Source organism: Hemiscyllium ocellatum, chromosome 3 (assembly GCF_020745735.1).
Source record: "Hemiscyllium ocellatum isolate sHemOce1 chromosome 3, sHemOce1.pat.X.cur, whole genome shotgun sequence".
Lineage (NCBI taxonomy): Eukaryota > Metazoa > Chordata > Chondrichthyes > Orectolobiformes > Hemiscylliidae > Hemiscyllium > Hemiscyllium ocellatum.
This window is the reverse complement of record NC_083403.1, coordinates 112,890,172-112,903,012: the sequence shown is the minus strand read 5'-3', so window position 1 is coordinate 112,903,012 and position 12,841 is coordinate 112,890,172.

Genomic DNA, 12,841 nt, shown 5'->3' with positions numbered 1-12,841 from the left:
GTGCTGAGTTCGAGGGAATCGACTGAGACAAGGTGGGGGGAGGGAAAATGAGGAAACTGGAGAAATCTGAGTTCATCCCTTGTGTTTGGAGGATTCCCAGGCAGAAGATGAGGCGCTCTTCCTCCAACCGTCGTGTTGTTATGTTCTGGCGATGGAGGAGTCCAAGGACCTGCATGTCCTTGGTGGAGTGGGAGGGAGAGTTAAAGTGTTGAGCCACGGGATGGTTGTGTTGGTTGGTCCGGGCGTCCCGGAGGTGTTCCCTGAAGCGTTCCGCAAGTAGGCGGCCTGTCTCCCCAATATAGAGGAGGCCACATCGGGTGCAGCGGATGCAATAGATGATGTGTGTGGAGGTGCAGGTGAATTTGTGGCGGATATGGAAGGATCCCTTGGGGCCTTGGAGAGAAGTAAGGGAGGAGGTGTGGGTGCAAGTTTTGCAGTTCCTGCGGTTGCAGGGGAAGGTGCCGGGAGTGGAGGTTGGGTTGCTGGGGGTCGTGGACCTGACGAGGGAGTCATGGAGGGAGTGGTCTTTGTGGAACGCTGATAGGGGAGGGGAGGGAAATATATCCCTGGTGGTGGGGTCCGTTTGGAGGTGTCGGAAATGACGGTGGATGATACGCTGTATACGGAGGTTGGTGGGGTGGTAGGTGAGAACCAGTGGGGTTCTGTCTTGGTGGTGGTTGGAGGGGCGGGGCTCAAGAGCGGAGGAGCGGGAAGTGGAGGAGATGTGGTGGAGGGCATCGTCGATCACGTCTGGGGGGAAATCTGCGGTCCTTGAAGAAGGAGGCCATCTGGACTGTACGGTATTGGAACTGGTCCTCCTGGGAGCAGATGCGGCGGAGACAAAAGAATCCGTACAGCCCAGTCTTTTTCAGGATGGCAGCCAAGGACTACTAGAGATCCTGCAGATCAATTTTCAGACCATAATTGTTCATGTTATACATTTCAGAAGGAATTGAGGGTTTTGTTTCTAAGTCTACAGATGACATAAAGATAGGTGGAGGGACAGGTAATGTTGAGGAAGCCAGGAGCTCTGGAAGGGCATGGACAGAGTTGGAGAATGGGCAAAGGAGTAGAAAATGGAACACAACATGGGAAAGAATCGAAAAGTGTGGTGCTGGAAAAGCACTGCATGACAGTCTGCATCTGAGAAGGAGCAGAGAAAAATGTGGGAAAGTGTGAAATTATGTACTTGAATAGGAAGAACAGCGTCACAGATTATTTTATGTATGGGGAAAATCTTCAGGATGATTGGATGAATGACTTATTGTCATCTGTATTTAAGAAATATATCCAGTGAAAAGTGTAACATGTCCCCACACTTTGGCACCATTTTGAGGTACAGGAGAGATTAAGATATAACTAGAATGTAACTTAAAACAGAGTTCTTCCTTCTATCTTGTGCTCAGCTTGATATAGCAGGGGGTGGGGGGGTCTCCAGAATGGGCACCATGCCCACCTCTGCCCCCATGTGACACCCCATTCCAGGAGTCCCACTCCAGCGGTACCATCACCATTACTGCATTCCAGGAGTACCATAGCAGCCTACTGCACTACATTGATATAACCACCACTCCCATCAATACACCAGGGGTACCAATTCAGGCTTACTGCATCGTGCAGCTGACCAGGCCGCCTGCAGAGGTTGCCCTGCTGTTGCCGCTATCGTGTAAGCCAGTGCCACCACCATCTCTTGCCACAGGACCCACACTTGCCACCATCGTGAGTCCCCTAAGGACTTGCCCACTCTCCTGTATAGGGTTCACTCTCTCCGAGGAGTTGACGCTTGCTGTTGCTGCTGCACATGCTCAGAAGGCCAGGCCCACAGTTGCACTGCTGAAGACACCATGAAGTGGAAGAAAAAGAGAAAAAAGAAAGAGAGCAAAAGAAAAAGAGCAAAAATTTAAAAAAAAACAAAATGTAAAGAAAAGAAACAAAGAAAGCAGACTGAAGGGGATGTTCGAAATCTGAAGCACAAAGGGATGGGGAGTCTGTATTCAGTACGGCAGATGGAGTTTAATCCTGACAAATATGAGGTGATGCCTTTTGGAAGATCTAATACAGGAGCGACGTATATAGTAAGTGGCAGAATTCTGAGTAGCATTAACATACAAAGGAATCTAGGCATACAGATCCATAGTTCCTTGAAATTAGAAACATAAATGGGTATAGAGGTTAAGATGGCATATGCATTCTTGCCTTTGTAGATTCTGGTTTGCAATCAGTTGTTTTCTGATTTTTAAGTAGTTTGAATTATCCCCAGATCCCTGGTTCTGGATTTGGGCTTATTTAGGGAATGTGAAATGAAGAGGGCAGTGGATAGGTGTTTTGGGGCAAAAAAATCTCTGTGTTTATTCAAGATACAAAAGATAAGTATTATTTGAGAAAAGATAAAGAAATGCAATAAACAAGGAAGTTGACACAATTAATTGCACAGAGAACATAAGCCAAATTAACACTCTAGAACCTTCTCCTACTGACATACACAGAAAACAACAGTTTTGATTACAGAATCTTTAATCAGAATTCCTACCCTGGGATCCCAATGCATTGGCACCACCTGCCTTGCCCTCCCTGTTAGCTAGGTTGGAACTCTGTTGTCTCAGCAGTTTTTAGCTGATCACTGAGAAAACGAGGTTTTGAAGCGTGCCCAGCTCCTGAGGTTCGAGCTGCCTGTTCTCATAATTGCGAACAAGCCTATGACTGGAAGCTCTTCTTTAGATAGCACTCGCTTGGTTTACCCCCCTCAGATTTCCTTTGTTGCGATGATGCCTTTGGTTTGGTTTCCCGATTCAGCTTCTGTGTTCAGCCTGTTGACTTGGCTTCTCTTGGCTCTTGCTTCGGAAGCTGCTTGTTGGGGTTGGAAACCTGTAGGGAAATGATTTGTACAGAAGCTTGATGTTGAAAAGGGCCGTTTTAAAATGAGATTGGAACTCGCAGTCCATACAGACTGCATGCCCCATTATCTCCCCTCATATTTGTGTTGTCCATTGTGTTTCTGGTGTTTTGTCAGAAGTTGATTGTTTTTCTGGTTGTTAAGAATATATCTGAATGGATTTTGATTGAAGCTGAATATCCTGTAGGCCCTATGGGCGGCACAGTGGCACAGTGGTTAGCACTGCTGCCTCACAGCAACTGTAGACCCGGGTTCAATTCCCGACTCAGGCAACTGACTGTGTGGAGTTTGCACGTTCTCCCCGTGTCTGCGTGGGTTTCCTCCGGGTGCTCCGGTTTCCTCCCACAGTCACAAAGATGTGCGGGTCAGGTGAATTGGCCAAGCTAAATTGCCCGTAGTGTTAGGTAAGGGGTAAATGTAGGGGTATGGGTGGGTTGCGGGTCGGTGTGGACTTGTTGGGCCGAAGGGTCTGTTTCCACACTGTAAGTCTAATCTATACTGTCAGTGCTGGGTGGCCCGAGGAGTAAATGCTGTCTTGGGCTAGAGTTTTGATACTGTCAGTTGATTGTTCTTTTGGAGTGGAGGTGTAAATTGGAATTCCAGGCTGAACAATAGACCCAGACAGAAATTTCCATTCAAAATGAAAACCGAAAAAAAAAACTGCGGATGCTATTAATCAGGAACAAAAGCAGAAGTTGCCAGGAAAGCTCAGCAGGTCTGACAGCATTTGTGCAGAGAAATCCGAGTTAATGTTTCAGGTCCAGTGACCCTTCCTCAGAACTGTACTGGCAAAGGGTCATCATACGCGAAACATTAATTCTGATTTCTCATCACAAATGCTGCCAGACCAGTTGCAGAAATTTCCATTCTACTGGTTCTGACAGCCCCATCAGTCTGGGGTTTTGCCCAATGATTTAGGTGATGGGGATTTTTGCTGAATCCTTTACTTCCATCTGTCAAGACATAGATATTGACCAATCATGTAGCAGCTGTATGGAACTTTAGTTGGGCCACATTTAAAATACAGCATTCAGTTCTGGTCATCACACTATAAGGATGATGTGGAGGCTTTGGAGAGGGTACAAAAATGGTTTACCAGGATGTTGCCTGGTTTGGAGGGTAATAGCTATGAGGAGAGAACAAGTGTGATTTGTTTTCACTTTTCATTAAAGGATGAGATGCAAGCTGATCGAAGTTTACTAAATTATCAGATGAATAGATAATGGGAGTCTTTTCCCTCGGGTAAAAAGATCAATTACTCAGGACATAGGTTTGAGGTTAAAAGGAGTAAGTTTAAAGAAGATGTGAGAGGCAAGGTGTTTACTCAAAGGGTAGCTAGAATATGTTGCCAGCAGTGGTGGTGAAGGCAAATTCAATAACAACATTTAAAAGGCAACCAGGGAAGAGAGGGAAATGGACTACATAGAGACAAAGGTTTAGAGTTTAGAAAGGGAAAGTGTGTTGGTGCAGACTTGCTGGGCCGAATGGCCTTTTCACATGCTGTATTGTTCTTTCATTCTCTTAAGTTTAACATGCAGGTTCAGTTTGAGTCAGCAAGGTAAATGTAATTCATTTCAAGAGGGCTAGTATACAAGCGCAGAAATGTACTCCTGAGGCTGTATAAGGCTCTAAGTCAGACCCGCATATCCCAGGAAGGATGTGCTGACATTGGAGGGGGTCCATAGGAGGTTTATAAGAATGATCCCTGGGATGTAGGGCTTGTCATATGAGGAGTGGTTGAGAACTCTAGGTCTGTTCTTAATGGGGTTTAGAAGGATAAAGGTGTATCTCCTTGAAACTTTCAGAATACTGAGAGGCCTGGATAGAGTGAATGTAGAGATGATGTTTTCACTAGTAGGAGAGATCAGGACCTGAGGACACAGCCTCAGACTGGAGGAATGACCCTTGGAACTGAGATGAGTAGGAATTTCTTCAACTAGAGGGTAGTGAATGCATGGAACTCATTGCCACAGATGACTGTAGAGACCAGGTCATTGAGTGTATATAAGAAAGAGATAGATAGGTTCTTGATTAGTAAAGTAATCACTGAAGTACAGGTTCTTTGTTAAGACTGCAACATGAGGGAGCTTGTGAACAAGAGGACTATCCCAAGTAGATATGTCTGTAGGTGACAAATCCCTTAAGTTCAGAGCCATTCAACTGGAATGTGAATGGAGAAACTCTGATACCTAAGAGAGGAAGGAGTTTCTGGACAGTTTTACCCAGTATTTACAAACACAAGTTCGGGAAAGGGTAAGTGTGACTAATATGGAGCTTGTTACTGACATTTTGGAAACAATGAAAGGGAATGCCACAGTAAGAATGCTACCTATGCAGACAAGTAGAAAGACTGCAGAGATAACCATGATTAGACTAAAGCATTGTGGCTCAAAAGGCTGTTTGGAATGGGCAGTGGTAGTTTCAGAAATGTTGAGTTGGTATGGGAATGTGTGAAGAGCAGAGAGAAATGTGATAGTAAGAGTGGATTCAATTTGTGGGCATGGTCCTGGATGGGATGGTGCACTGGCACGACCAGCAGTGGAGACGATCACACATGACCAATGTCCTTCTCCACTCTACCATCTAATTTCTCTCCAATGCAACACACTCAATTTATTCTGCTACTGCTCTCAACTTTGTCCAAGGCTACAGCCAATGGTTCTCACCAATACCTTCAATGCCTTACCCACTCAGCACTAACCCTGCATACCCTCTGCACTGCCTACTCACTTACTCATGAAACCACCTCCCCCACACACCCACCCCACCATGCCAACAGTCATAGCTTTATTACCTTCTTTCATCTTCCCTAATAACAACCCTAGCTCATTCAGTAACAGAGCAGTGTACAACAGGGTAGAAAAGGTAAAGCCAGGTTGCATGTTGCTATCATTTTGTTCCTGAGCAGAGGAACATGACTGACCACTCCAAGCAAGACCCAGACTGCTATTGAAGGTTTGTCCTTAGCTTATTGAGTCAGGATCCCCTGAGTGAAGAGTAACCACTTGATTGTACTGAAACTGGCTAACAACCATAGCAAGCTTCTTGTGCTAAAAGATACAGCAAAAGCAAGAGTAAAATGAGCCTGATATCTCTGTGGGCCAATGTGCAAAACGGCAAGGCTAGGATACCGTGAAGTTGGATCAGAGTGAGTGAGCGCCATGGCAGAGAGTGAAAAGTGAGGAAAGAGATCAATCTGAGATGGGTACAGCTGAGAACAGAGGTGAGTTAAACAGTCAGGGCAGGCAGGGAACAAGGTAGGATTAATAAATTAAATTGCAGTTATTTCAATGCAAGGCGCCTAACAGGGAAGGCAGATGAACTCAGGGCATGGTGAGGAACATGGGACTGGAATATCATAGCAATTACAGAAACATGGCTCAGGGAGCTTAATGTGCCAGAATACAAATGCTACAGGAAGGATAAAAAGGGAGGCAAGAGAGGAGGGGGAGTGGCATATTTGATAAGGGATAGCATTACAGCTGTGCTGAGGGAGGATATTCCCAGAAATACATCCAGGGAAGTTATTTGGGTGAAACTGAGAAATAAGAAAGGGATGATCACCTTATTGGGATTGTAATATAGACCCCCAATAGTCAGAGGGAAATTGAGAAACAAACCTGTAAGGAGATCTCAGCTATCTGTAAGAATAATAGGGTAGTTATGGTCAGGGACTTTAACTTTCCAAACATCGACTGGGACTGCCATAGTGATAAAGGTTTAGATGGAGAGGAATTTCTTAAGTGTGTACAAGACAATTTTCTGATTCAGTATGTGGATGTACCTACTAGAGAAGGTGCAAAAAATGACCTACACTTGGGAAACAAGGCAGGGCAGATGACTGAGGTGTCAGTAGGGGAGCACTTTGGGGCCAGCGACCATAATTCTATTCGTTTAAAAATTGTGATGAAAAAGGATAGACCAGATCTAAAAGTTGAAATTCTAAATTGGAGAAAGGTCAATTTTGACTATAATAGGCAAGAACTTTCGAAAGCTGATTGGAGGCAGATGTTCGCAGGTAAAGGGACGGCTGGAAAATGGGAAGGCTTCAGAAATGAGAAAACAAGAATCCAGAGAAAGTATATTCCTGTCAGGATGAAAGGGAAGGCTGGATGACAAAAGAAATTGAGGGTTTGGTTAAGAAAAAGAAGGAAGCATATGTCAGGTATAGACAGGATAGATCGAGTGAATCCTTAGAAGAGTATAAAGGAAGTAGGAGTATACTTAAGAGGGAAATCAGGACGACAAAATGGGGACATGAGATAGCTTTGGCAAATAGAATTCAGGAGAAGCCAAAGGGTTTAAGGACAAAAGGGTAACTAGGCAGAGAATAGGGCCCCTCAAAGAAGAGCAAGGCAGCCTTTGTGTGGAGCCACAGAAAATGGGAGATATTAAATGGATATTTTGCTTCAGTATTTACTGTGGAAAAGGATATGGAAGATATAAACTGTAGGGAAATAGATGGTGACATCTTGCAAAATGTCAAAATTACAGAGGAGGATGTGCTGGATGTCTTGAAACAGTTAAAGGTGGATAAATCCCCAGGACCTGATCAGGTGTACCCGAGAACTCTGTGGGAAGCTAGAGAAGTGATTGCTGGGCCTCTTGCTGAGATATTTGTATCATTGATAGTCACCGGTGAGGTGCCAGAAGACTGGAGATTGGCAAACGTAGTGCTACTGTTTAAGAAGGGCGGTAAAGACAAGCCAAGGAACTATAGACCGGTGAGCCTGACCTCAGTGGTGGGCAAGTTGTTGGAGGGAATCCTGAGGGACAGGATATTCATGTATTTGGAAAGGCAAGGACTGATTAGGAATAGTCAACGTGACTTTGTGCATGGGAAATCATGTCTCACAAACTTGATTGAGATTTTTGAATAGGTAACAAAGAAGATTGATGAGGGCAGAACTTCACTAAGGTGTTCGACAAGGTTCCCCATGGGAGATTGATTAGCAAGGTTAGATCTCATGGAATACAGGGAGAATTAGCCATTTGGATACAGAACTGGCTTAAAGGTAGAAGACAGAGGGTGGTGGTGGAGGGTTGTTTTTCAGACTAGAGGCCTGTGACCAATGGAGTGCCACAAGGATCGGTGCTGGGCCCTCTATTTTTTGTCATTTACATAAGTGATTTGGATGTGAGCATAAGAGGTACAGTTAGTAAGTTTGCAGATGACACCAAAATTGTAGGTGTAGTGGACAGTGAAGAGGGTTATCTCAGATTACAATAGGATCTGGACCAGATGGGCCAATGGGCTGAGAAGTGGCAGATGGAATTTAATTCAGGTAAATGCGAGGTGCTGCATTTTGGGAAAGCAAATCTTAGCAGGACTTATACACTTAATGGTAGGGTCCTATTGAGTGTTGCTGAACAAAAAGACCTTGGAGTGCAGGTTCATAGCTCCTTGAAGATGGAGTCGCAGGTAGATAGGATAGTGAAGAAGGCATTTGGAATGTTTTCCTTTATTGGTCAGAGTATTGAATTCAGGAGTTGGGAGGTCATGTTTCGGCTGTACAGGACATTGCTTCTGGATTAGTGGTGCTGGAAGAGCACAGCAGTTCAGGTAGCATCCAAAGTGCAGTGAAATCGACGTTTCGGGCAAAAGCCCTTCAATCAGGAATATTCCTGATGAAGGGCTTTTGCCCGAAATGTCGATTTCGCTGCACGGTGGACACTGCCTGAACTGCTGTGCTCCTCCAGCACCACTAATCCAGAATCTGGTTTCCAGCATCTGCAGTCATTGTTTTTACCCAGGACATTGTTTAGGCCACTGTTGGAATATTGCATGCAATTCTGGTCTCCTTCCTATCGGAAAGATATTGTGAAACTTGAAAGGGTTCAGAAAAGATTTATAAGGATGTTGCCAGGGTTGGAGGATCTGAGCTACAGGGAGAGACTGAACAGGCTGGGCTGTTTTCCCTGGAGCGTCGGAGGCTGAGGGGTGATCTTATAGAGGTTTAAAAAATTATGAGGGGCATGGCAAGGATAATTAGACAAAGTCTTTTCCCTGGGGTCGGGGAGTCCAGAACTAGAGGGTATAGGTTTTGGGTGAGAGCGGCAAGATATAAAAGAGACCTAAGGGGCAACTTTTTCATACAGAGAGTGCAGAGAGTGGTACGTGTATGGAATGAGCTGCCAGAGGATGTGGTTGAGGCTGGTACAATTGCAACATTTAAGAGGCATTTGGCTAGGTATATGAATAGGAAGTGTTTGGAGGGATGTGGGCCGGGTGCTGGCATGTGGGACGAGATTGGGTTGGGATATCTGGTCGGCATGGACGGGTTGGACCAAAGGGTCTGTTTCCATGCTGTACATCTCTATGACTCTATGACAGAGACTTCTTCCAATAGTGGAAATGTCTATTACGAGGGGGCATAATTTTAAGGTGATTGGAGGAAATTTTGGGGAGATGTCAGAGATAGGTTCTTTACTCAGAGAGTGATGGGTGTGTGGAATGCACTGCCAGCAGTGGTAGATGAGTCAGATACATTAGGGACTCTGAGATGACTCTTGGATAGGCACATGGAAGTTAGTACAATGAAGGGTATGACGGTTGGTTTGATCTTAGATTGGGATAAAACGGCAGCACAACATCAAGGGCTGAAGGGCCTGTACTGTGCTGTACAGTTCTAAGATGCTGCATTATGACCTCTTTCAGATGGGCTTTGATGAATAACTCGCCTGATTCTGCCACATATCATGGCATTACCCATATCAATCTGAGTCAGTTATAGTGTGTAAAATCAAAGCACATGGGATTGGTAGTAAGATGCTGATATGGACTGAAAATTGGCTAGCAGATAGGAAATAAATAGCAGGAATAAATGAATCTTTTTCAGAGTAGAAGTGACAATTGGGATACTGCAGAGACCAGTGCTTGGACCCAGTTGTTCACAATACATATCAATAATTTGAATGAGGTAAAGAAATGCAATACTCACAAGTTTGCTGATGACACAAAACTAAGTGGGATTGCCTGTGGTGAGAAAGATTTAAAAAGCAAAAAAGAAATCACAGCTGTTGTGCAAAGGCAATTCTATTGAAAACTTTAATATTGAAGACTGCACTAAGTCTTTGCAATCTGTTGATATAATATCATCTTGTTTGGAGTGACAAGGCACAACATCTTAGGATCTTGTGTGGTGAAGATGTATATTCAAAGGTCTCCCAATAATCTTAACAACAAGGTCTAATGTACTAATCTATCATGTATCTGGTTGCAATCATGTGAGAAAGTACATTTTAGGAGAAAGTGAGGACTGCAGATGCTAGAGATCAGAGGTGAAAATGTATTGCTGGAAAAGTGCAGCAGGTCAGGCAGCATCCAAGGAGCAGGAAAGTCGACGTTTCAGGCATGAGCCCTTCTTCAGGAATGAGGAAAGTGTGTCCAGCAGGCTAAGATAAAAAGGTAGGGAGGAGGGACTTGGGGGAAGGGCGTTGGAAATGCGATAGGTGGAAGGAGGTCAAGGTGAGGATGATAGGCCGGATTGGGGATGGGGGCTAAGAGGTCAGGAAGAAGATTGCAGGTTAGGAAGGCGGTGTTGAGTTCAAGGGATTAGGCTGAGACAAGGTTGGGGAAGAGGAAATGAGGAAACCAGAGAAATATGAGTTCATCCCTTGTGGTTGGATGAGGCCTCTTCCTCCAGCCGTTATGTTGCTATGGTCTGGCGATGGAGGAGTCCAGGGACCTGCATGTCCTTGGTGGAGTGGGAGGGGGAGTTGAAGTGTTGAGCCACGGGATGGTTGGGTTGGTTGCTCCGGGTGTCCCAGAGGTGTTCTCTGAAACATTCTGCAAGTAGGCGGCCTGTCTCCCCAGTATAGAGGAGGCCACATCGGGTGCTGCGGATGCAGTAAATGATGGGTGTGGAGGTGCAGGTGAATTTGTGGTGGATATGGAAGGATCTCTTGGGGCCTTGGACAGAAGTAAGGGGGGAGGTGTGGGCGCAAGTTTTGCATTTCTTGTAGTTGCAGGGGAAGGTGCCGGGAGTGGAGGTTGGGTTGGTGGGTGGTGTGGACCTGACAAGGGAGTCACTGAGGGAGTGGTCTTTGTGCAATGCTGATAGGGGAGGGGAGGGAAATATATCCCTGGTGGTGGGTCTGTTTGGAGGTGGCGGAAATGACGACGGATGATACGATATATATGGAGGTTGGTGGGGTGGTAGGTGAGGACCAGTGGGGTTCTGTCCTGGTGGCGATTGGAGGGGCGGGGCTCAAGGGCAGAGGAGCGGGAAGTGGAGGAGATGCGGTGGAGGGCATCGTCGATCACGTCTGGGGGGAAATTGCAGTCTTTGAAGAAGGAGGCCATCTGGGTTGTTTGGTATTGGAACTGGTCCTCCTGGGAGCAGATGTGGCGGAGACAAAGGAATTGGGAATATGGGATGACGTTTTTACAGGGGGCGGGGTGGGAGGAGGTGTAGTCTAGGTAGCTGTGGGAGTCGGTCGGTTTATAGTAAACGTCCATGTTGATTCGGTTGCTCGAGATAGAAATAGAAAGGCCTCGGAAGGGAGGGAGGCGTCTGAGACGGTCCAAGTAAATTTGAGGTCGGGGTGGAAGGTGTTGGTAAAGTGATAAAGTACATTTTGTTTGAGACAATTGTCTCTTCCTGTTGAATGTTTTCCTGTACCACTGTAATCCTCAGCAATTGGACCTAATCAGGAGAAAGGGTGGTGGCAGCAACCTACCCCAACCACAAACAAGTAATAGTTGTCATCACAGCACATACAACACTAGTCTTGAATAGTAAGTTTTAATGTTATTTGTTTCAAAAAATAATCTGCAGGCACAGATGCACACTGAGAGTTGTAGCCTGAATCATTTTAGATGACAGTGATAACACTGGCAACCCCATTAACTCAAGCCTTAGGCTTCCTCAGTTCAACATAAGCCTGAAATAGACATTGCCGGAAAGTGCAATAGTAACTTTTATAATTTCCATCTTTGATATGTTAAAAACAAATGTCTTTCTCAAAGTCTTCAGAAAACATCACATGGTACTACAAAGAATTCCAAAAGAGCATTGAATAAATTCATACATCCTCCTTTCAATATTAATTGCTTTTGCTGACTATTCATTGATGTTTATGTTTTACACACTTGGTCATTTTTCATTGGAAGATCATGTGTCTCCTTTTGATAGACCTGTGACAGGATTATAAAATGCAAAACCATTTGAGTTTGACTTTTTGCAGTTTTCTGAATTTGAAATTAATTGTTAATGCAATGCGTCAAGTATAACCTACACAAATTGATAGAGAATGAAGAATTTCATTTCCAATAAAAGCTGGGATTTTCATGGCACTGAGTGGCTCAAAGGAGAATTGAAAATTTCAGACAGCGCCTCATGAGCAGAAATTAGCTCAGTGCTCGGTCAAATAGATAGGTTTTAAGGAATGCATTAAAGAGGTGAAGAGGTTTAAGTGGGGTATTCTAGAGGTTAAAGTTCCTCTGTGAAGGGACAAACCCAAATAGTGCAACTATTAACGTTTGTGATGTTCTCAAAGCCAGAATGCAGAGATCTTAACAGCTTGAAGAGCCAACGGTGATTACAGAGATTGGAATGGGTGAGGCCATGAAGATGTTGGAAAACAAGAATTTTATAAGCAAAGAATTCACAGTCTGGGACCCAGTTGTGGTCAGCAAGCACAAGGGATTGTGGGTAAATAGGAGCTTCTGGGAATAAGGATACAGACAGGAGAGCCCTTGCTCAGGTTTAGAGAGTGTGTCAGATGAGAAGACAGCCTGGAGAACAATGGAATTGTCAAACCTAGAGGTAACAAAGGCATAAAGGAGAAAACCAGTGTACAGGATCAACCAGGAGAATGCAAAAGGTTACTCAGATACTTGCCACAACATTTCATCACTTTTGATAGCATCAGAGAATTTTTAAAACATTACTCAGAATTTTGAAGTTTCAAAATTGGTGCTTCAACCACAGTGACTGATTGCTC